At 44.1% G+C, this 25,105-nt stretch overlaps 1 pseudogene; it reads right to left on the bottom strand.

The window, feature by feature from the left end:
• Positions 1–535: 535 nt before the first annotated feature.
• Positions 536–20,868, bottom strand: LOC102873540 (annotated as a pseudogene).
• Between the last annotated feature and the right edge of the window lie 4,237 nt (positions 20,869–25,105).

Raw genomic sequence — 25,105 nt, 5'->3', positions numbered from 1 at the left:
GAGGACAGGAGAAGGTTGGGACTTCCAGGTATCAGATGTTCAAGAACAGGAGGTAAGAAGCACATCGCGTATCCTGCCCTCTTGTCAAACACCACTAACATGAAGAGCTTGGGGATAGAGAAAAGGGACACGGGTGGAGCCCACAGGCTGGGAGATGAAAAGGAGGAAAGGAGGAGGTAGCCCGGGGGCACCACCCCTGGTCTTGGCTTGAAGGCACCTGGGGCTGTAAGATGAAAAGGAGGAAAGGATGGCAGAGAGGACAGAGGTAGAAGAGGGGCTCAAACCTTCCTTGTACCCATTAGAGACACACACAGAGTCTATCTAGTCAAGGCCCCCCAAATAGAACAAACACCTTGCTAGAACTGCCCACACCTGGGTCCCATCCCAAGGGAGATGCTGTGGTGTTGGGGATGGAGTGAAGCTTCTAAAGTCAGAGTGGCCACAATTCTAGTCTGAGGGGCCACATCTGGGCCACTTCTGCTTCTCTACGTCTTGCTTTCACCATCTTCATCCATTTAAACTGAGAAGGCAACTCTCATGCCCGCTTCACCGAGTTGTTGGTAACAAATGCAATGGTCAACGTGAAGATGCTGCGTTCTCTGCAAATGAGTAGTAATTAATAAGAAGAGAAGAGAGGCCTGCTGACCTGCTTTGGAGAAGTAGCCAATGAAAAGACTATGACTGGAAACCCAAAACCGACTCAGTGGAAGCTAACAACAACACTAATAATAGTAATTAAACAATCACTCACTCAGTCCCTCATTGCTGACTCAGTGCTGACCCTCCAGAGGCAGTAAGTCATTTGGGAGGAGGCTGCCCCTCTTTCTCCTGAGGAGGAGCTGATGGCTTTTATAATTAACATTCATTGTTACGAGGTGCCCTCGAGTTGAGTATGACTCATAGCGACTCCGTGAACAACAGCTCTCAACCCTGTTCAATCCTGTGCCGTGCTCATCATCTCTCTTCCTCTGCCATTCCATCTTCTTTAAGGTCTTCCACTCTTACGATGATCCGCTGCCTTCCCAAGCAATGTCTTTTTCCTAGGATTTGCATCGTTGTTATTGTTAGGTGCCATTGAGTCGAGTATAACTCAACTATAACATCTCTGTGAACAGTTGACCGGAACCCTGTCCTAGTCTGTGCCATCCTCATCATTCCTGACGTACTTGAGGCCTTTGCTCTAGTCACTGTGTCAGTCTGTCTTGTTGAGGATTTTCCTCTCTTTCTCTGATCCTCTCCACCTTTCCAAGTACAATGTCCCTCTCCAAAGAATAGCCTATCCAAGCAACATTCCCAAAGTATGTGAGACAAAGTTTTGCCATTGTTACCTCAAAGGAACACTCTGCCTGCACTTTTCCCAATACTTATCTGTTTGTTCTTTTGGTAGTTTATGGCATACGCAGCTTCTCCAACATCACAGCTCAAAGGCACCAATTCTTCTCTGTCATCCTTATTCATTGTCCAGCTCTCAGATGCATAGCAAGTGATTGAAAAGACCACGGCCTGACTCAAGCATGCCTTACTCTTCAAACTGACGTCATTGCTCCTCAATAAGTTGGAGAGGTCCCTACAGCAGATTTCCCAATACATCTCATGATCTCCTGACTGTTGATACTGAGAGAGTTGATAGTAGACCAAGTAAGATGAATTTGTTGACAATGTTAATCTTTTCTCCGTCTATCAGGATGTTGCTTATCAGAGCAATGGTGAGAAATTTCATTTTCTTGATGTTGAGGTGCAATCCATATTGAAGGCTTCAGTCTTTGCTCTTCTGCACTAAGCATTTAAAATCTTCCTTACCGTCAGAAAGCAAGGTTGTGTCTTCTGTATAATGCAGGTTGTTGATGTTTTTGTAGTTGTTATGTGCTGTCAAGTTGCCTGCGGCTCATTGTGACCCTGTGTATAAAGCTCTGAAACCTGCACTGTCCTGAGCCAGTCTCACTGACTCCGATGCACAGACCCCCATAGCCCCAGTTACTGTATGAGTCCATGTCATCCTGGTCTTCCTCTCCTGTGCTGTCCCTCCACACTTTTGAGTATGATGTCCTTCTCCAAGGATTGGTCCCTTCTGGCCACATGCCCGACGTATGTGAGACAAAGCTTCAAAATCCTAGCCTCCAAGGAGAAACTTACTTTCACCCTCTCCAAGACAGACCTATTTGTTTTCTAGGTTGTCCATGGTATGTTCAAGACTCTTTGCCAGCACCACAACTCAAAGGCATCAATTCTTTTTCTACCATCCTTAGTCATTATCTAGCTCCCTGATGTATAACAAGTAATTGTGAAGACCATGGACTGGGTCAGTCCACCTTAGTCTCTAAACTTACATCATTGCTTCTCAGTACTCTGGATATGTCCCTGAAAGCAGATTTATTTTATCTAATGTGTTTGACTAATGCATTTACCTAAGGCGTTTGACTGTGTGGATCATAACAAACTGTGGCTGACTCTGAGAAGAATAGGAATCCCGGAACATTTAATCGTGCTAATGTGAAACCTATACTTGGACCAGGAGGCAGTCGTCAGAACAGAGCAGGGTAACAATGCATGGTTCAAAATTGGGAAGGGTGTACGCCAGGGATGTGTCCTGTCTCCATACCTTTTAAACCTGTACGCAGAGCAGATTATCTGGAAGGCTGGGCTCTATGAGGAGAATTGTGGAATCAGGATTGGTGGAAGATCTATTAACAATCTGTGTTATGCAGGTGACACAACCCTGTTTGCTGAAACCGAGGAGGACCTCATGCACTTGCTGCAGAGGGTCAAGGACTGCAGACTTCAGTATGGACTGAGGCTCAATGTCAAGAAGACAAAGATTCTCACCACTGGACCAATTGGTAGCATCAGGATGGATGGCAAAGACATTGAGATTGTTCACAGCTTCAGTTTGCTCAGCTCCACGGCCAACACTCTTGGCACCAGCAGTCAGGAAATCAAAAAACGTATTGCCATGGGAAAGTCTGCTGTTAGGGACCTCTCTAAAGTGCTCAAGAGCAATGGTGTCTCTCTGGGGACTAAGATACGCCTGATACAGGCCATGATCTTTGCAATCACTTGTTATGCATCAGAGAGTTGGACAATGACTAGGAAGGACAGAAGGAGAATTGATGCCTTTGAGCTGTGGTGCTGGAGAAGAGTATTGAATGTATCATGGACTGCTAGAACAAACAGTTTTGTCCTGGAGAGGGTAAAACCAGGCTGCTCCTTGGAGGCAAGGATTCTAAAGCTTCGTCTGACATACTTTGGGCATGTTGCAAGGAGGGACAGGTCCTTGGAGAGGGACATCATGCTTGGGAGGGGGGAGGGACGGCGCAAGAGAGGAAGACCTCTATGAGATGGATTGATTCAGTGACTGGGGTAATCGGGATGGGTGTGTCAGAGGCAGCATGATTGGCACAGGATAGAGCAGGGTTTAGGGCTGTTGTACATAGGGTCGCCATGAGTTGCAAACGACTCAACGGCACATAACAACAACAACAACAATGCAATTTGCCTTTTGATTTCCTGACTGCTGGTGCCAAAAGTGTTAATTGTGGAGCCGAGCAAGCTGTAACTGTTCACAACCTCAGTCTCTTCTCCATCCATCATGGTGCTGCCATTCTAATCTTGATGCTACATTCTTTTTCATAGACTCCAACTTCTCAAATGATTTGCTCAGCATACAGATTGAGTAAGTATGGAGAAAGAACACAAACTGTAAGCACACCTTTTCTGATTTTAAACCATGTGATGTTCCTTTGTTTTGTTCAGACAACAGCTTCTTGGTCTAGGTATAGGTTTCCTATAAGCCTAAGTGTTTTGGGATTCCCATTCATCTCGATTTTAGCCATGGCTTCTTATGATCCACATAGTTAAATGACTTTGCATAGTCAAGATATAACAAATAGGCGTTCTTCTGGTATTATCTGCTTTTAGCCAGGATCCATATGACATCAGCAATGATACAATTATATCCCTGGTGTCACAGTTAATGATTATTAATTACTAATGACCACTAATAATTAATAATAAAAAATAATTATGTTGTTTTGTGCCACTAAAAAGATTTTATCACAATAACTCTACAGGACAGAGTCAATTTGCCCTGTGGTGTTGCTGAGGCTGTGTTCTTTACACACCACAGTTTTGTACTCTGTAGTGGCTTATATCTTGCTGTGAAGCTGGAAGTTGTACCACCCATATTTCAAATATCAGCAGGATCACGCATGGTGGACAGCTTTCAGTAGGACTTCTAGGCTAAGACAGAGAAGGACGCACCCTGATCATTCATTTCTGAAATAACAAGCCATTGAAAACTTTATGAATGGCAGCAGAATATTCTCTGCTGAAGTGTCAAAAGAACAAAATGCTTTTCTAGAAGTATGTCCAGAATTCTCCTTAGAAGCAAGAGTGGTACTCGCTTTAGCAGCACAGAAACCAAACTTGAAACAGCACAGAGAAGATTAGCATGAGTTCCTCTGTACAAGGATGATACACAAATTTGTGAAGCATTACAAAGGAGAAGGAGAAGGAAATAAGGAAGGAAAGGGGGGGAGAGAGAGAGAGAGAGAGAGAAATAGGGACCCTTGGCCTGATTTCCTTTGGACATGTTATAATAGAGGAGTGGTTCTTGGAAAGGACGTCATGGTGAGTAAAACAGTTATTGCTGTTGTTGTTAGGTGCTCTCAAGTCAAGTACAACCCATAACACTGGAACAACAGATCTGAACCTTGTCCTATCCTGTGCCATCCTCACACTTCGTGACACACTAGAGCCCATTATGGAAGTCACTATGTCAATCCAATCTGAGTTCCACAACTAACACTATAATTTTCACTATAATTTTCCATCTTCCTCAACTGTTCATGAGATTTTTCAGAGGCCAGAAAGTTTGGCAATGACAAGGATGATAGAAGGAGGATTTATTCCTTTGAGCTGGGGTGCTGGAGAAGAGTATTGAATATCCCATGGACTGCTAGAACAAACAGTTTTGTCCTGGAGAGGATAAAACCAGGCTGCTCCTTGGAGGCAAGGATTCTAAAGCTTTGTCTGACATACTTTGGCCATGTTGCAAGAAGGGACCAGTCCTTGGAGAGGTACATCATGCTTGGGAGGGTGGAGGGACAGTGCAAGAGAGAAAGACCCTCAAGATTAATTGATTCAGTGACTGGAGTAATGGGGGTAGGTGTGTCAGAGACAGTAAGATTAGCACAGGATAGAGCAGGGTTTAGGGCTGTTGTACATATTGTTGTTATAAGCCACAGGTGACTCAGCAGCACATAACAACAACAATATTATTTAAGAAGTGGATGGCCAATTCCTGTTTACTGGTCTGTCTTAATCTGGGAGCTTCCTAAAAACTCTCCATCATGGTAACCCTTGTGGCATCTGACATACCAGAGCCATAGCGCTCAGTATCACAGCAACCCACAAGTTATCTCAGGACTGATTCAACAAACTGACAGACAGGTGTATCAATTTAGTACAAGAGGAAGATTCTCTACAAGAGGGATTGATGTAGTGGCTGCGGGCTCCAACATAGAAGGATTATGGGAACAGAGAGGACAAGGCCAAGTTTCATTCTGTGTACAGAGGGTCACTGTGAGCTGGAACCAACACAATAGCACCTAACAACAACAACAACAACGTTTGTGGAAGCAGATTGATCCATTTTTTTCTCTCCCATGCAGTGGCCAGGAGGTTTGAACTACCATCCTTCTCCTTGGCAGCTGAATGCTTCATGCCCTGTGCTGCTGGCTTGGCTCATTTCTCGGCATGTCACTCCCTCCCCATCCTCACCCTCTAGCGCCTGGGGCTGTTGGATGTTAGTCTCTCAGAGACCCAGGATCAGGGCACTTCTTTCCCATCAGATGCACTATAAATACTGGACTAAATTATTACAAGAATAAAATTCCAAGGAAGACCAAGATCTGTAGTAATTTTGCTAACAGAGATCAAGACGTTGCAATTTTAGGTGTTACAGTCTGGAAAACATAATGATGTGTGTGTTAAATATATGTTTTTATGATGTCATGAAGGAATTGAAAATAATAAGATAAACAGAACAGAACAATTGTCAGTGTGGTTTATAATGGATTTGGAGGGCCAATGTTCTCACTGTCTTAGAATCTTCTCCATGGAGTTAAATTCCAAAGCAGTGAAGTGAACCAAATATTCCTAGGCCATTTGGGGAGCCCCTGTTGCCCCCTGTACTGAACTTGCTGATGGGTCCATGGCAACCGCTGACTGAATTAATGAACTTAAAAGTCAAGGTCATTAATACCCAGGGAGCTGTGGTGATAGTGGGTGGGGAACTGTGCTGTTAACCCCGCCGTGGCACTTTATCTGGTGATTCAAATACACCAGTTGTTTTGTGAAGAAAAAGACAGGCAGACTTCTCCTGTGAGATTTACAGTAGGCTCCAAAACCAAGAGGCTCAGCTGGGAGTTGGTTCCACCGCCGAGGCAATGGCTTTTGATCGTTTTTATTTAATTCGATTAGCACGGAGCCAGAAATCAATACCCACAGATAGATTGTATTTAGTGGGACTGCCACCAAAGGCATATTTGAAATTGTCACACTGAGGTGGGCACACACATTATTTTCTGTCTTCAGAAGCTCCTCCATATGTTGATTTTTCTGTGTTTCAAAGTTACCTTTTTAAAAAAAATTTTTCTTTTATACTGATTTAACTTACAAAGTTCATATACTTTGTTTTCCACACCAGATCGTTCCCCTTTCCTTTACCCACCCTGCCCTCCACCCATCAAATTGTGCGACCTTATGATTAAGCCCCCCCCCCTTCTATCTCAGTCCCCCTCTATCTCTGTTTCTCTCTTTGTGTGTATGCGATTAAGACTGATTAGATAGCCTTGATGGTGGTCAGTATCACGGAAAATCCATTTTCTGATTTGATGAATGCAAGACTTAGAAAAGGCTGCCCACCGAGGACTAAAGAAAAGTCCAGGTCACAGGGCTGGATTAGCTGAGCCAGCCGCGTGGGCAGACAGAGGTCAGGAAACGCACAGGGCCTCGAGATCGTCTTCAGGAATGTTCCTTGCAATCCCACATGGAATTCAGGAGCGGCCGTGCCCACCAGCCTGGGCCCAGGAGGGCACGGACGCAGCTTCAGTCATCGCAGGCTCACCCTGCAGACAGAGGGAGGCCCGAGCACGCCAGGAATGTTGGCAAGAAGGTGTCCATTACTCATGTTTCCATCTCGCCTTCCAGGAGGAGAGAAAGCAGGCCGGTGAAAACCAAGAGTGGGTGGGAAGTAGGTCGCTCTGATTTGCAAGCGTTCGCTGTGAACCGGCACCACCTGTTTACGCCAGCAGACAGCCAGCCCTCTCACAGAGGCATGGCTGTGCAATCCAACGCAAAGGAAACAGATTGAAAACCTTGGCTTATCTTCCTAAAGCTGCCGTAACAAGGTGGGCGGCTCTAGAGGACAGACATTTCTTTTCTTTCTGTTCTGCAGCATGTAAGTCCTAATCAGGATGTAGTTGGGTAGGTTCAGCTGAGAGCTTTGAGAGGGAGCCACTCCCCAGGTCCCACAATCTTCAGAATTCCTTTGTTGCTCACCGATGCACCTTCCCTCGCTCATCGCATGGCATCTGTCTTCCCCTCTTGCTTGTCACTCAGGCTCCAAGTCCTTTCTCACCTTTTATAAGACTCCACTCAGGAGAAATTAGGGCTCAGAGCATCACAACTCTGGTGTACCTTAACTGGTAACATCTTCAAGGACTTCCACAGTCAAGTCACATCCACAGATGCAAAAGTTAGGACCTCGACATTATTTGTGGAGAGAGACAATGTTGATTGTCACAGTGAAATGGAAATAGCTGATGGGGACAAAGAGGAAAGCAATAGGGTCTCAGGAGGTGGGAAAACCTCCAGGTCAGGGAAGCTTCTGGAACAGAGAAATAAAAGTAACAGGGACAAGAAGATTTACTTTTTTTGAGTCAGAAACTCTGGATTCAGGCTCCGTATCAGTTACTTCCCAGCTGTAAACCCTCTTTTGACATCACAGAATCTTGCTCTCCTAACTCATCATACTGGGGAAATGAATGAGAGAAGCATTCCCAACTCAGCTCAGGGCTTTTGAATTAGACCTGACCCACAGCTGACCCTCCAGCAGTCTTTCCGAGGCTGTGACTCACACAGGGGGTTGTTGTCCGTCTTTCTCCACCGGAACAGCTGCTGTATTTGAACCATGAGAAAGATACTGAGTTTGGATTAGCAGCACAACTCATAGGGACCAAGTCGCCAGAGCTCCCTGACAGACCTACTAGGAGGGGTGAGTCAAGTCAGTCCCGCCTGATCATAATCTCGTGTACAGGAGGGCGAAACATTGCCCAACCCTGGACGTTTTCACAAGAGGAGGGATGGCTGAGCCATTATTGCAGCCACTGTGTGAGTATCTTTTTCAGGGTCTTCCTCTTTTTCACCTTCCTGTGACCTTACCAACTCAACTCATTGTTGTGAAGTCAGAACAGACTCATACCTGAACCTCCAGTGGGGTTTTGGGAAGCTGTAAATTGTACAGGAGGAGATTGCCCATCTTTCTTCCTCAGAACCTCAGGTGGATTTGAACTGTCAGGGAGGTATGGCCTGTGAGTTAACAGCCCACTCCTTATCGACTATATGCCACCAGCAAAAGACTATGTGTGGTGCAATGCAGACCTCAACACCGATGCCTGGGCTGCTCCACAGCTTTGCTGTTTCACAGAGTCCTCAAGGGCTGAACCAGTAGCAAGGGAGGGACACCCAGGACGCGTGCTCCGCACCTGCAGGCATTGAGCAAGGTGCATGCAAACTTAGTCGTGTTTATTTGTCAATCTGGGGTGAGCAGTTTCACATGGGTTTCACCACATCCCAGATGACATTTTGCCAAAGATGCCGGGTGAGATGTGCACTGCAGATTGGCAGGAAGGCCCAATTGGAGCCAAGCGCACTGGACACGCCTGGGGAACCCTGCCTTGACTCAACAGTTTTCATTTCCTTCCCTTCTTCTGGGATGGATAAGAGAGATTACTAGATGTTCAACTGGAAGTCTGTTTTTAGGATTAAAATTTAAACACTATACAGCTTCCAGTTCCTACAAGACAGGTTTCCAAAGGCCAGAGTCACATGAGGAGAGGGGGCACGCAGCCAGCCTGCCCGCGTGCCATCCTCACCAATCCAGGCTGGCAGTGAAACAATTCCTATCTTCAGCTAACCACACTGCCATATCATTCTGGTGACTCCTGAGACCTCAGGGTTAGAGAAAGGAGGTGGTCTGAGAAGGGCAGTGTGGGACAGAGGGACGGACTCCTGGGGGGGGGGTCTCATCTCTGTACTGCTACAGCCTTACTTTTAAAATGGGGGTTACCCTGCTTTCTTCTGTTGGAGAGCTGACCTCAAACTATCAGCTTCAGAGGACCCAATAATGACAAGGTACTAAAACGGAAGTAACAGTCAAGCCTTTAATAATTTCCCTCACTGTCAGAACATAAGCAAGAGCTTATACCCCTTCCTGTTCCGTATTTCCCTGAGAACAGCATCAGGGTGAGGATCGGGGGATCAGTGCAGACTTGGAGACTTCTCTCACTGCGGAGGATATTCTTATAACAAAAGGCATGTGGATCCTGGAGCCAGGAAGAGGATGGGAGAAAGGCCTACGAATGAGGAAGTACTGAGTAGCGAGCCAGAGTGGGAAAAGAATTTCAAAGTCCTCCTTCTCCCCTGGATAAACAGCTTCAGTGGAAGAATATGTCCCCATAGACCAGTGAGGATGGGACCCAAGAGGGCCAGGCTGCCAAAGGTCCCAAGTAAACCGTTCTCTACATGGAGGTGCCTGGGCTGGAATATAGAAGTCTTTAGGAACATGCCTGGTGAGCAGTGGAGGTAGCCTGAGTCCTTAAGTCCTGGACTGCAGGGCCCTTCAGAGGCTGCAGGGTAGAGACGCTGCACAGATCTGAATCAGAGGGCAGCTTCCTCCTGGGATCGCCAGGCAGAACCATTGTAATGTGGTGTTGGACAATGAGTAAGGAAACCAAAGAGCTGATGTCTTTGAGTTGTGGTGTTGTCAAAGACTATTGACTCCACCACAGACTGCCAAGAGAACAAACAAATCCATCTTGGAAGGAGTGCAGTCAGAGTGCTCTTGAGAAGCATGGATGGTGAGGCTTCGGCTCACATTCTGGGACACATCAGGAGAGGGTCAGAATATGGAGAAGCGTACCGTGCTTGGAGGGTTGAATGTCAGTCAAAAGGATGAAAAACCTCAAGGAGATAGATGTAAACGGTGACAACAGTGAGATTGTGAGGGTGGGGAACACGATTGAGACAAGTGTCCTGTTGTCCAGGGGATCACCATGAGTCAGCGCAGCCTCGATGTCACCTAGCAACGACAGTGACCAGCCGTGAAAATCACATCAGGATTTTAGCCAGGAGCTGGACTCCACTCCCTCTCCACGGCTGAGAAGACTGAGTGAGAGAATCCAAGAAAAGTCCTTGTCCTGGGTCATCGATTTCATTGTCTTACTCTAATTAAGAGGAATGTAGCATCAGGATCGGAGGGAGACTCATCAACAGCCTGCATTATGCAGATGATACAACTTTGCTTGCTGAAAGTGAGAAGGACTTAAAGCACTTGTTGCAGAAGATCAGGGAACACAGCCCTCGGTATGGGTTACATCTCAGAGTCAAGAAAACAAGGTTTCTTACCACTGGACTGACAGGCAGAGTCATGATGGATGGGGAGGAGATTGAAACAGTCAACAGCTTCATCTTGCTTGGATCCACAATTAACACCATTGATACCAGCAATCAGGAAATAAGGAGATGCACTGCAGTGAGAAAATCCAGTCAGGGGCCTCTCCAGATTATTGAGGAATAATAATGTCATTTTGAGGACTAAGGTGTATCTGATTCAGTCCATAACCTTTCAAATTACTTGCTATGGCTCTGAGAGCTGGACAGTGCGTAAGGATAACAGAAGAATTGATGCCTTTGACAGAACATCCCATAGCTGGCCAGGAGAACAAACAAATATGTATTGGAGAGAGTGCAGCTGGAATGCTCTTTGGAACTGAGAATGATGAGGCTTTGCCTCATGTACTTTGGACAAGTTGCTAGGTGGGGCTGTTCCTTGGAGAAGAACATGATGCTGGGAAGGGTGGAGGATCAAAAAAGGAGAGGAAAACCCTCAAAGGTGAATTGACATAGTGACTGCTTCAATGGGCTCTTGTGTGTCTAGAAGTGTGAGGATGGCACAGGATAGAACAGGGTTCAGAGTTTCTGTTCCTATGGCTGCTATAAGTCGTATTCAATGCAACAGCACCTAACGACAACTAACAACTGTTACTGTCGTTGTTGCATACCATCAAGTCAGAACCGACCTATAGCTGATCCTCCAGCAGGTTTTCAGAGGCAGTTAATTGCACAGGAGGAGATCATCCATCCTTCTCCTGTGGAACAGCTGGTGGCCTCATGCCTTTGGGATTGCAATGCAGCTTCTTGCCATTGGGCCACCCTCTGGTGGCCACTTCCCTAGGCTACTGTTATTATTACATATCATTTTTATTATTGTTTTATAATGATAACAAAGGTGGAGGTATTTGTGTTTGGCAGTCACCCAAAAGGTTGGAGCCACTGAATGCAAGGGAATTTATAATGTATTCCTTGTCAGTATAGAGACTAAAGTGTACCTGATTCAGGCCATGGTCTTCACAATTATGCATCAGAGAGCTGGACAATAACTAAGAATGACAGAAGAAGAATTGATGCCTTTGCGCTGTGGTGTTGGAGAAGAGTCATGAACATATACACCATAGACCATCAAGAAAACAAATAGGTCTGTCTTGGAGATGGTGAAACCAAGTTTCTCCTTGAAGGCTAGGATTTTGAAGGTCTGTCTCACATACTTTCGACATGTGGCCAGGAGGGACCTGTCCTTGGAGAAGTAGTGGGGGAGAAGGATATCATGCTTGAAATAGTGGACAGAGAGTGCAGGAGAGGAAGGCCCTATATGATTGATGAGATTGATAAGATGGACTAACACAGTAACTGGGACAATGGGGGTAGGTGTGTTGGAGTCAGTGATGAGACTGGCCCAGGAGAGGGCAGGCGTCAGAGCTGTTGTTTATAGGGTCACTCTGAGTTTCAAGTGACTCAACAGCACATAACAACAACCCCGCTTGTAGACCACAGTTGTCTCTTTCCTGGCATCCAAAGACAGCCTCAAGAATCCTCCAGAAAGTGACATCTGGAGGAGATAACTAGGCTTTTCTTCCTCATCTTGATCTAGAAACTCGATTATTGAGTTTCACATCGACAACACATCAACGTCTACTGCAGATGGGCAGTCACTGTGCACAAAGTACAGTGACTAGGACTCAAACAATGTCTCTCAGGGAGCCTCAGAATTCTACTACTGTCTTTATTATCTAGTGCTGCTGTAACAGAAATGTCACAAGTAACAAGCAATAAGCTATTCTCTCACAGTTTAGGAGGTTAAGAGTCCAAATTCAGAGTACCAGCTCTGGAGGAAGACTAGTCCTCTCTGTTGGTTCTCTAGAGAGGTCTTTGGTAGTAGGGTGATGGAGGAGAAGATGGTGGTCATGGTGATGGTGGTGACAACAGTGATGATGAGATGATGGTTATGGCAGGAGTGATAGTTCTGGTGATGCTTGTGACCATCTATCACCAGTGAAGGTGCTAGAGGTGGCAGTGGTGGTGGTGATAATGGAGGTAGTGATGGTTACGCTGGTGGTAGTGGTGATGATGGTGGTGGAAATATGACTATGATGGTAGTGGGGGTCGTGATGATGATGGTACTGGCAGTGATCATGGTAGAGTTGATAATGTTGATGGTAGCAGTGGCAATGGGGGGGACATAAATATTGGATGAACCATTACTCTAATAATTATTAATAACAATGTCATGTAACTAAAGTTCTGATCTGTTCTATTCTTTTATGGCACTCAACATTGACCAATTCTTGGTCATCTATCCATGAATAAAATATTGGCTTTAGTAGATAGGTGGATGATACAAGAGTCTTCCCAGGGTGCTATTGCAGAGCACAAATGTTGGGCTCAGGGATTCCAGCATGGAATTCCCTCTCAACCTGCTGTCAATGACCTCCATTTATACATTTACAAGTCATTATTGACTGACTGTCTTCTCGGAGTCCAGGGGACAGAGCACCAACAGAATTCCCTTTGGCTTTGCAGAAGTAGGATATCCCACATCTGGAATCCAGAGAGAGGAACATTTGTGACACTGCTAAGACTTCTATCTTCCTGAACTGCCTGCTGATCTCTGGAATTCGGTTCCCAGTCCCCAAAATAAATGTTGTTGTTGTTGTTGTTATGTGCCATTGAGTCGCTTGTGACTCATAGCGACCTTTTGTACAATAGCCCTAAACCCTGCTCTATCCTATGCTAATCTCACTGTCTCTGACACACCCAGTCCGATTACCCCAGTCACCAAATCAATCCACCTCATAGAGGGTCTTCCCCTCCTCCGCTGTCTCTCCACCCTCGCAAGCATGACATCCTTCTCCAAGGACCCGTCCCTCCTTGAAATTTGCCCAAAGTATGTCAGACAAAGCCTCAGAATCCTTGCCTCCAAGGAACAGCCTAGTTTAACCCTCTCTTGGATGAACCTGTTTGGTTTTTTAGCAGTCCATGGTACGTTCAATACTCTTCTCCAGCACCACAGCTCAAAGGCATCAATTCCCCTTCTATCCTCCCTAGTCATTGTCCAGCTCTCTGATGCATAACAAATGATTGCAAAGACCATGGCCTGTATCAGGTGCACCGTGACACTATTGCTCTTCAGTACTTTGAAGAGGTCCCTACCAGCAGACTTTCCCATCAATACATCTTTTAATTTTCTGGCTGCTGGTGCCAACAGTGTTGACTCTGGAGAAAAAAAAATTAAAAAAAAAATCCTTGACATTTGTTCTTTAAAGGAAATCTTTGAGTCTGAGAAGGAATTGAGATGACATTCCAATATTGCTACAACAGAGATACATTGCTTCAGCCACAGAAATGTATTCTCTCAAGTTCAGAAGTCCCATCTCAGGGTGCTACTTGTTAGGTGCTGTTGAGAGCAGTAAGACCTATAGTGACCCTATGACCAACAAATTTGAACTTTGTCCTAATCTATATCATACTCATGTTTCCTGATACATTACAGCCCATTGCAAAAGTCATCATGTCAAGCTACCTGGTCAAGGGTCTTCCTCTCCTTTGCTGACCCTGTCCAAGCATCATGTCCTTCTCTGCCTCCTAGAAATGTATCAGAAGTATGTGAGGCAAAATCTCATCATCTTTGCCTCCAAAGAGCACTCTGTCTGCACCCTCTCCAAGACATATTAGTTTGTTCTCTTGGTTGTCCATGGGATGTTCAATACTGTTCTCCAAAACCACAGCTCAGAGGCATTAATTCCTCTTCTGTCTGTCATCCCTATTAATTTTCCAGCTCTCAGATGCATAGCTAGTGATCAAAAAGACCATGGCCTGAATCAGACACATCTAAGTCCTCAAACTGACATCATTATTCCTCAATAATTAAGAGTTGTCTCTAACTGCAGACTTTCCCAATTCAATGCATCTCCTGATTTCCTGACAGTTGGTACCAAGGGTATTAATCGTGGACCCAGGTATAATGATGTTGCCTATAGGTCCAGTGGTAAGAATCTGTTTTCTTGTCATTGAGATGCAATCCATATTGAAGGTTGTATTTTTTTATCTTCTCAAACAAGTTATTCAAGTCCTCCTCAATTTCAGCAAACAAGTTTGGGTTATCTGCATAACAGATTACTTATGGGTCTCCCTCCAGCCCTGATGTTGTCCATCATTTGAGTCCAGCTCCTCAAATAGGTATGGAGAGAGAATACAACCCTGACACACTCCTTAATTTTAAACTCTGTAGTGTTCACACAACAGTCTCCTGGTCTAGGTATAGGTTTCACAGGAACACAATTAAGTGCTCTGGGCTTTCCATTCTTCTCAAGGTTAGCCATAATTTGTTATGTTCCACACTATCAAATGTCTTTGCATTGTCAATAAAGCACAATTAGACTTTCTTCTGATATTCTTTCCTCTCAGCCAGAAACCATCTGACATCAGCAACGATATCCCTGATGCCATGGCCTCTTCTAATTCCTGCTTGAACTTCTGGAAGTTCCCTATCTATGTACTGTTCTAGCTGTTTTTGAATGATCTTCAGCAGTATTTTGTCTGCATATGATACTGCTTAATCATTTTCACATTTTGTTTGGGAATGGTAAAAAATATGGACCTCTTCCAATCAATTGGCCAGACACTGGTCTTCCAAATTCTCTGGCATAGCCTGGTGAACGCATCCAGAACTACACTTATTAATTCAAACAAATCAATTGATATCCCATTGATTCCTGAGGCTTTATTTTTTGTCAGTGCCTTCAATGCAGCTTGAACTTCTTCCCTCATTACCATTGGCTCCTATTCATATGGTACTTCTTGAAATTTTTCAGTGTCTTTTTGGTATAGTGATTTTGTGTATATCCTCCATCTTTTTAAAAAAGCTTTAAAAAATCTTTTTAAAAAACTTTTAAAAATTTTATTGTATATTAGTTTGCTTACAAAGTTCATATACATTATATTTCACACAATTTTTAATTCACATTGTGTTTCATACAATGATTCCCATGCATTATGGTAGATTTTCTTATATTTGTGATTTTAACAAAAGTTTACAAAAAAGTTGGATTTATTTTTTTTTCCATTCGTTCATTGTTGCACATTTTCATTCCTATCTCTCAACCCCACTGGCTTTAAATATATATATATATATATATATATTTTCATTCATTGTTGTATAATTTTCTCCCTCCCCCCCTTCCCCAAATCCCTTTTGCTATGCAGCTCTTACTCTGGACTATGGTCATACAAATAATGCCTAATCATATATTCCTTTTAAATCATTTTTTCCTTCATCTGTTCCAATACAGTGTTCATTATTTATTCCCTCTTTTCTTAGTTTCTCCCCAACCCCATGTAAGTCCTGTTTTATAACAGTAGTGTTATGCAGTATTTGTCCTTTTGTGACCAATAGATTTTACTCACCTTAATATCCTCCAGTTCTCTGCTGATGTGCTGTTCCAGTCGTTTTTGGATAATCTTCAGTAGAATCTTGCTTGCATGTGAAATCAATGATACTGTTCTATAGTTTCCACACTCTGTTGGGTCATCTTTCTTTGGGATGGGAACAAATACAGATCTCTTCCATTCAGTTGGCCAAGTTGTTGCTCTCCAGATTTCTTGACACAACTTGGTGAGTACATCCAGGGCAGCATCTGTTAGCTGAAATATGTCAATTGGTATACCATCTATTCCTGGGGCCTTCTTTTTTGCCATTTCCTTCAAAGAAGCCTAAACTTCTTCTTTCATCACCATAGCCTCTGGTTCATATGTTGTTTCATGAAATTCTTCTGAGTCTGCCAATTCCTTTTGATACAGTGACTCAGTATATTCTTTCCATCTTTTTTTAATACTCCCCTGGATCATTTAATACTCTGCCTAAAACATCCTTAATTATAGCAACTTGAGGTTTGAATACTTTGAATACTTTGGACATGTAGTAAGGAGAGATCGCTCCTTGGAGGAGGACATCATGCTTGGTAGGGTGGAGGGACAGTGCAGGAGGGGAAGGCCCTCCATGAGTTGGGTTGATTTAGTGACTGGGGTAATCGGGATGGGAGTGTCAGAGACAGTGCAATTGTCACAGGACAGAGCAGAGTTTAGGGCTGTTGTACATAGGGTCACTATGAGTCACAAGTGACTCGATGGCACATAACAACAATGTCCTCCAGAGTCACCCATGTTGCATAATATTTTTTTAGTTCCTTGTTTTTCAGTGCTGCATAGTGTCAGATTGCGTGAATATACCATACTTTTTATATCCATTCATTTTTAATCGGTATTTGGGTTGCTTCCATCTCATTTTTATTGTAAATAGCACCACAATAAACATGTGTGTGCATATATCTGAGTGGCAGCTCTGGTTTCTTTAGGATATATTCCTAGTAGTGGAATTTCTGGGTCAAATAGTATTTCTATTTCCAACTTTTTGAGAAAGTGCCATACCACCTTCCATAGTGGTTGCACCATTTTACACTCCCACCAACAGTGAATAAGGGTTCCAATTTCTCCTCACCAACATTTGCTGTTTGCTGCTCTGTTGAACTTTGCTATTATTACTGGGGTCAGATGATATCTCAAAGTTGTTCTGATTTGCTTCTCTCTTAGAGCTAGGAATTTTGGACATTTCTTCATGTGTTTCTTTGCCCTCTGAATGTCATCTTTGAAGTGTCTGTTCATATTCTGTGCCCAATTTGCAATTGGGTTGTTTACCTTTTTCTTGTTGAGGTACTGGAGTATTCTATAAATTTTAGATATGAGTTCTTTATTAGATATGTCATTGTTGTTGTTTATAGAGGCAGTTAATCACATAGGAGGAGATTTTTCTTCCTTCTCCTGCAGAGTGGCTGGTGTCCTTGAACTATGTGCCTTCGGGATTACAGCACAGCTTCTTGCCACTAGGCCTCCAGAGCTCCCTAAATATGTCATTACCAAATATTTGTCCCAGTCTGTGGGTTTCCTTTTTATCCTATTGGAGCAGATTGTGTGCTGTGCAAAATTCAATCATTCTATCTCCAGTTCCATTTCCGTCACTGAGTCCATGTTTTCCAACTACTGAATCTTCTTTTCTATTCCAAATTTTTGCATTCCACTTGCCCATTATTATCAATGCATCTTGACTGCATGTTTGATCCATCTTTGACTGTAAAAGTTGGTATAGATCTTCTATTTCCTCTTCTTTGACTCTGGTTGTTGGTGCATATATCTGAATGATATTGGTATTCACTGGACTTCCTTGTATGTGTATGGATATTATCCTGCCACTCACAATATTGTACTTCAAGACGGATCTAGAAATTACTTTTTTAACTATGAAAGCAACCCCATTTTTCTTTACCTTTTCATCTCCAGAGTAATAGATCATATGATCATCCAACTCAAAATGCCCCGTGCCAGTCCATCTCATCTCACCAATGCCTAGTATGTCAATATTTATGCTTTCCATTTCTTCCTTAACAATATCTAATTTTCCTATATTCATGGTTCTCACATTCCATGTTCCAATAACTAGTGTCTGCTTACAACTGTTCCTCTTCCTTTGTATTTCATGCTTGAAAGCTCCACCTCAGAGGAGAATGGGAATTCCAGAACACTTAATCATGCTAATGCGAAACTTATACTTGGACCAAGAGGCAATTGTCAGAACAGAGCAAGGAAACACTGCATGGTTCAAAATTGGGAAGGGTGTACGCCAGGAATGTGTCCTGTCTCCATACCTTTTCAACCTGTATGCAGAACAGATTATCTGGGAGGTTGGGCTCTATGAGGAGACATGCGGTGTCAGAATTGATGGAAGATCTATCAACAATTTGCATTATGCAGATGACACGACCCTGCTTGCTGAAACTGAGGAGGACCTGAAGCGTTTGCTGCAGAGTGTCAAGGACTGCAGCCTCCAATATGGATTGAGGCTCAATGTCAAGAAGACAAAGATTCTCACCACTAGATCAATTGGCAGCATCAGGATGGATGGTGAAGAGCTTGAGATCGTCCACAGCTTTAGTTTGCTTGGCTCCAAAGTCAACACTCTTGGAACCAGCAGCCAGGAAATTAAAAGACATATTGCGATGGGAAAGTCTGCTGTTAGGGAGCTCTCCAAAGTACTGAAGAGCAATGGTGTCTCTCTGGAGACTGTACCACAACTTTGCACAGACTTCTGGGTAAGCTTTCACACAAAGACACTCCAGGGTCTGGTCATGCCACACAGGCCTTGGAATCTTGTAGTAGAGAACAGTGAGGACTCACGTTCCATCACCTACCCACAACCCTCAAAATGCCTGCTGCATTGTTGTTGTTGGTATCTGTTGTCAAGTTTCCTGTGACTCATAGTGACTCTATGTACAACAGCTCTAAATCCTGTTGTATCCTGAGCCATCCTTACTGTCTTTGACTCACCTACTGCATTAGCCCAGTCACTGGGTCAATCCATCTCATTGAGGGTCTTCCTCTCCTGTGCTGTCCCTCCACTGTCCCAAGCATGATGTCCTTTCCCAAGGATTGTTCCCTCCTTACAAAGTGTCCAAAGTATGTCAGACAAAGCTTCAGAATCCTTACCTCCAAGGAGCAGCCTGATCTCACCCTCTCCAGGACAAACCTGTTTGTTCTCCTAGCAATCCAGGGTATATTCAGTGCTTTTCTTCAGCACCACAGTTCAGAGGCTTCAGTTATCCTTCTATCATCTCTAGCCATTGTCCAGCTTTCTGGTGCATATAATGTAATTGCAAAGCCATCCTGCATCAGGCACTTTTTAGTACTCTTCTGTACTCTGGAGATGTCCCTGACAGCAGACTTTTTCAATGCAAATAGTCTTTTATTTTCCTGGCTGCTGGGAACAAGAGTAATGGTTGGGTAGCCAAGCAAACTAGAGCTATTAACAGTCTTAATCTCTCACTGTCTATCATGATACTGCCGATTGGCCCAGTGGTGAGAATCTTTGTTTTCTTGATATTGAATCCATAATGAAGACCACAGTCCTTGACCTTCCATAGCAAGTGCTTCAGGTCCTCCTCAGATTTGGCAAGCAAGGTTGTATCATCTGCATAATGCAGATTGTTGATTAGTCTTCCCCAATCCTGATGCCACATTCCTCCTCAGAGAGCCCAACTTCCTGGGTGATCTCTTCCATATACAGAATGAAAAGGTATGGAGACAGGACACATCCCTGGCATACACTCTTCTTAATTTTAAACGATTCATTTTTTTCCCCCCTTGTTCTGTTCTGACGACTGCCTCCTGGTCCAAGTATAGGTTTCACATAAGCACAATTAAGTGTTTTGGGATTCCCATTCTTCTCAGAGTTAGCCACAGTTTCATCATTGGACCATGCCCATTATTACCCTGTCTTTTTAGATCTCCCCTGGATCCTACCCATTTCCTTCACCCCCTCCCTCCACCTGCCAAATTGTACAGCCCTGTGGTTTTACCCCAATCCATCCTCACCCCTCTGCTCCCACCCTTTCACCCTTTGGTCCCCAAACATGTTTTATTGGTTATCCTCCTATTTTTATTAAAATGGTCTTATGCAGTATTTGTCTTTATGAGACCAAGTTAGTCTCAGCACAATGCTCTCCAGTCTCTCACAAGTTATGTAGAATTATTTTAAATTGTTGTTCTTGCGTGCGGCACAGTATACCATTGTATGAATGTACCATAATTTCTCAATGTTCACATGCCTCCATCTTCTGATGCTTTCTGGGTTATTCAAGACATTGCCTATAACACCTTTCAATATATTTTTTCACTGTGAAAATAGCATTCTCTTTATAGGATCAAGAACATAGAGCTCAAGTTTTCTTTTGAAAAGGTAGTAGTAATCCAAGGAAAAAAGAGGAAACAAGTTGAAGGTTATGTTTACTATCTAGCACCACAATCCAGTCTTGGGTTCTCCCACCAGCTGGAACAGGGTGAGGAGAGAGCATGTGGGGAGGTGGTGGAGCTCCTCTTCATTGGAAGCCCCATTTTTGCTCTAAGGCAACTCAGGATCCAGCAAAGAGGGACCTCGCTGACGTGATGACCACACACCACTGGTTTGAGGGTGAGGAGGCTCTTGGGGAGGGCTGATCCCTGGGGACCTCACAAGCTAGGTGGCTTCTTCTTGGCATCCAAGTCCTTGATGTCCTCAAGCTTTTTGGCCAGGTTTGGTATCTCATAGTTCTGAGCCAGATACATTCCAACGATGTTTCCAAAAGTAAATCCAAGCAGGAACTAGAGCATGATGTCGGCGGGGAGGGTGAAGAAGCGACAAGAGAGAACCTTTCAATAATGAGACTCAATTTTCCCTCACTTCTCTTACCTTCAGAAATGCAAAGCGAGTTATTCCCTTTTTATTCTCCAATTCTAAGTCTCTGCACATTCCTTTACAATACTTTGCTTTATCTTCTTTCACTTCCCTTGGAAATCTTCTGGTTAGCTCTTTTACTTTGGCATGGCTTCCCTTTGTTTTGGTTTCTTGGAGTTCTTAGTGCAATTTTTAGAGTCTCTTCTGACATCCATATTGGCTTTTTTCTTTCTCCTCTGTTTTTCTAATGACCTTTTGCTTTCTTCGTGGATAATGTCCTTGCTATCATCCCACAATGCATCTGGTCTCTATCATTGTTGTTCAATGCACTAGTTCTAGAGGGTGGTGGTTTTCTTTCTGTGACATTTCTGGAAGAAGTTTCTTGTCTCCTTTCAGTATCTGTAGATCAGGCATTCCCTGGGAATCTCCAAATGTCTTGGTATCAATCTTTTCCTGTATCTTGAAATTCACCACAATGGGAGCTGGATCCAAAGGCTGCTCTCCACTCCTGGCTCCTCTCTCTGCACTGAGCTCTGCTTCTCTTCTGGCTTCTCTGTCTTTGTGTTGCTTGGTAACACAGAAGGTAACACAAGTCACTCCTCTGGGAAACCCTCTTTATATCAGGACTATAACCCAATTAAGAATGTTTTGTCTCCCTCTAATCTTCTTACTGTAGATTTGTTGATCATAGTAGATCTCACATCACACCTTGAAGAATGATAACATTATGTGATCTTTTTAATATTACAATATTAATATTGTAAATTAAATATTTTATTTTTATTTCAAAATAAAAAGAAAATTTTTACTTAAAAATTTGTATTTAAGATTACAAAATTAATATTGTAAATGAAAATTCCATTGTAAATTGAAATTATGCAAAGACATTTGACTGTGTGGATCATAACAAACTGTGGCTGACTCTGAGAAGAATGGGAATCCCAGAACATTTAATTGTGCTAATGTGAAACCTATACTTGGACCAAGAGGCAGTAGTCAGAACAGAGCAGGGTAACACTGCATGGTTCAAAATTGGGAAGGGTGTACGCCAGGAATGTGTCCTGTCTTCATACCTTTTCCACATGTATGCAGAACAGATTATCTGAGAGGCTGGGCTCTATGAGGAGAATTGTGGCATCAGGATTGGTGGAAGATCTATTAACAATCTGTGTTATGCAGATGACACAACCCTGCTTGCTGAAACTGAGGAGGACCTCATGCACTTACTGCAGACGGTCAAGGACTGCAGCCTTCAGTATGAACTGAGACTCAATGTCAAGAAGACAAAGATTCTCACAACTGGACCAATTGGCAGCGTCAGAATGGATGGCGAAGAGATTGAGATTGTTCACAGCTTCAGTTTGCTTGGCTCCACAGTCAACACTCTTGGAATCAGCAGCCGGGAAATTAAAAGACGTATTGCGATGGGAAAGTCTGCTGTTAGGGACCTCTCTAAAGTACTCAGGAGCAACAGTGTCTCTCTGGAGACTAAGGTGTGCCTGATACAGGCCATGGTCTTTGCAACCGTTAGTTATGCATCAGAGAGTTGGACAATGACTAGGGAGGACAGAAGGAGAGTTGATGCCTTTGAGCTGTGGTGCTGGAGAAGAGTACTGAATGTACCATGGACTGCCAGGAAAACAAACAGATTCATCTTGGAGAGGATTAAACCAAGCTACTCCTTGGAGTCAAGGATTCTGGGGCTTCGTCTTACATACTTTGGACATGTTGCCAGGAGGGACGGGTCCTTGGAGAGGGACATCATGCTTGGGAGGGTGGAGGGACGGCGCAGGAGGGGAAGACCCTCTATGAGATGGATTGATTCTGTGACTGGGGTAATTGGGATGGGTGTGTCAGAGGCAGTGCGGTTGGCGCAGGATAGAGCAGGATTTAGGGCTGTTGTGCATAGGGTCGCTATGAGTCGCAAACGACTCGATGGCACATAACAACAACAACAAAATTAAAATAAATATTACAATATTTATGTAATTGCCTCTAATCCTCACAACTGACAACATCATGATAAATGGAGAAAAAAAGAAATTAAATTGTCAATGGTTTTATTTTACTTGGATCCACAACCAACTCTCATGGTAACAGCAGACAAGAAATCAAATCCTGTCAAGGGTCCCTTTAAAGTACTAAAGAGCAAGAATACTAAAGATTGAAGTGCATTTGACCCAAGCCATGTTGTCGTATCATCAAATCAGAACTGATCCATAGCTTCTCCTCCAGTGGGTTTTCAGAGGCAGTAAATTGCACAGGAGGAGATTGCCCATCCTCCTCCCATGACCCAGCTCGTGGATTTGAACTGTGTGTCTTTGGGACTGCAGCACAGCTTCTTACCAGTAGGCCACCAGAACTCCCTATTCTGTTATATTTTCAGTTGTTTTGTAGGCGTGTGAAAATTGGACAGTGAATAAGGAATACTGGAGGAGAATTGATGTCTCTGAATTGTGGTCAGAAATGTGAGATGTAAGTGTATCATGTGAGTTCAACAGTGGGCTTGAGTAGGCAGAGGTGGTGAGGATGGCACGGGACAGGGTAAAGTTTCCCTCTGTTCATAAGGCCGCTGTGAGTCAGAACAGACTGAAAGGCACTTAACAACAACAACTGCAGTTCTGCTCCATTAACAGCGTAGCAGTGAGAATTTATAATACATAGCACAATTCCGTTGTGCTGAGAACTATGGTCAGCCAAGCTGACACTTTTCCCCCCCAGAGACTTCATTTAATTCACCAGGTTAGGACACGCCGCCCTCACAGCCCTCCCTGTGGCTTTGTCTTTAACCTACAGGATTAAAGAGCCAACTACTCTCATCTTCTGCCCTGAACAGATCACAGCAGCTACAGCTGGCACTGGATCTTGGAAGATGAATACCCCACACCACCTTGGGGCTATCACAAAAACATAGATTTCAGGGTGCCCTCACCCACAATCTTCAATCCTATTTTCTAACTGTCCTGACATGCTCTATAGAGATACCCTGAGTGAACACCCCCTTGAGCAGGGCTTTGGTTTTCTCTGAGCAGAGCTTTGATCCCTTAGCGGTTACATAAGATCACCTTGAATGTTAGCCCAGTCTCCCTACAGCCCTCGGACTAGCCCAGTTCCCAAAGCAGTGCCTGCCTGCCTTTGATTCTGAACCTGTGAGGAGGAGTATTAAAAAGAAAGCAGAAACATTTTCTACTTCTGGGAACATCATGCCTTCTCAGCACAGTCTGCCCTCAGTCAGACCCACCAGCCAGGGCTCTGTTGTTTGGTCAATTCTCCTTTCCAAGAGGATCCCCACCGACCTCTATGTAGCTTTATTCAGCTCAGACCTGCCCATGCTGTCACTGGACATCCAAAGGCTTGCACTCCAGGTCTGTCCTTCCTCTGAAACCCCTTCTACTCCCGCTTTCTGTATTTGTTCACAATAAACATTCCAGTGCAAATCTGACCACCTCCAGAAAGTCCACCTGGATTTCTTCCTTGGTGCTCTTGGGTGAGTCCTGTCAACATTTAGTTAATAACCAGCGCAAACTGTTTATGAGATACCCAAGAAAAACCGAACTCACTGTTATTAAGTCAGTTCTGACTCAAGGGACAGAGTAGAATTGCCCCATAGGGTTTCTAAAGCCGCAAATCTATATGGAAGTATGGAAGCCGAATGCCATGGCTCCCTCCTGCAGAGCAGCTGGTGAGTTTAGACCACCCACCTTTGGTTAGGGACCAAATGTTTCAACCTCCAGAGCACCTTCTTCCCTCAACAACCTTAAGTAAATTAACAAGCTGCCAGTCAAAGCTCTAAGAATAGGAAGTGTAATCAGACAGAAAGGAATGTGGAGGAGTGGCTGTGCTCTTGGGGCAGGGGAGCCTGTGAATGCTTCTCTGAGTCCTGAGGGTTGGGTACCCACCCACAGCTGTGGAAAGAGCTGCCCCACAGAGCTCTATGTTCATCACACCCAGTGCTCTACGCACTGGGTCTCAAACACCCCAAGTGGACTTCACCACTCCCACATGTTCTCTGCTCTGTTGATGCTCATTATCTCCCAACCTGTCAAGTAAAACAGACCCACAGAGATCCCCTCGGCTCCTCTTTCTTCCCATCTATCACCATCAATATGGGGAAACACACCCTCTAAGCCTGCTATTGGCACCTGTCACCAATAGTTGCAATTCTTGCTGAAA

Source organism: Elephantulus edwardii, unplaced genomic scaffold (assembly GCF_000299155.1).
Source record: "Elephantulus edwardii isolate Elephantulus edwardi_28Jun2011 unplaced genomic scaffold, EleEdw1.0 scaffold00002, whole genome shotgun sequence".
Classification (NCBI taxonomy): Eukaryota; Metazoa; Chordata; class Mammalia; order Macroscelidea; family Macroscelididae; genus Elephantulus; species Elephantulus edwardii.
This window is presented reverse-complemented; position numbering and strand designations above follow the sequence as displayed.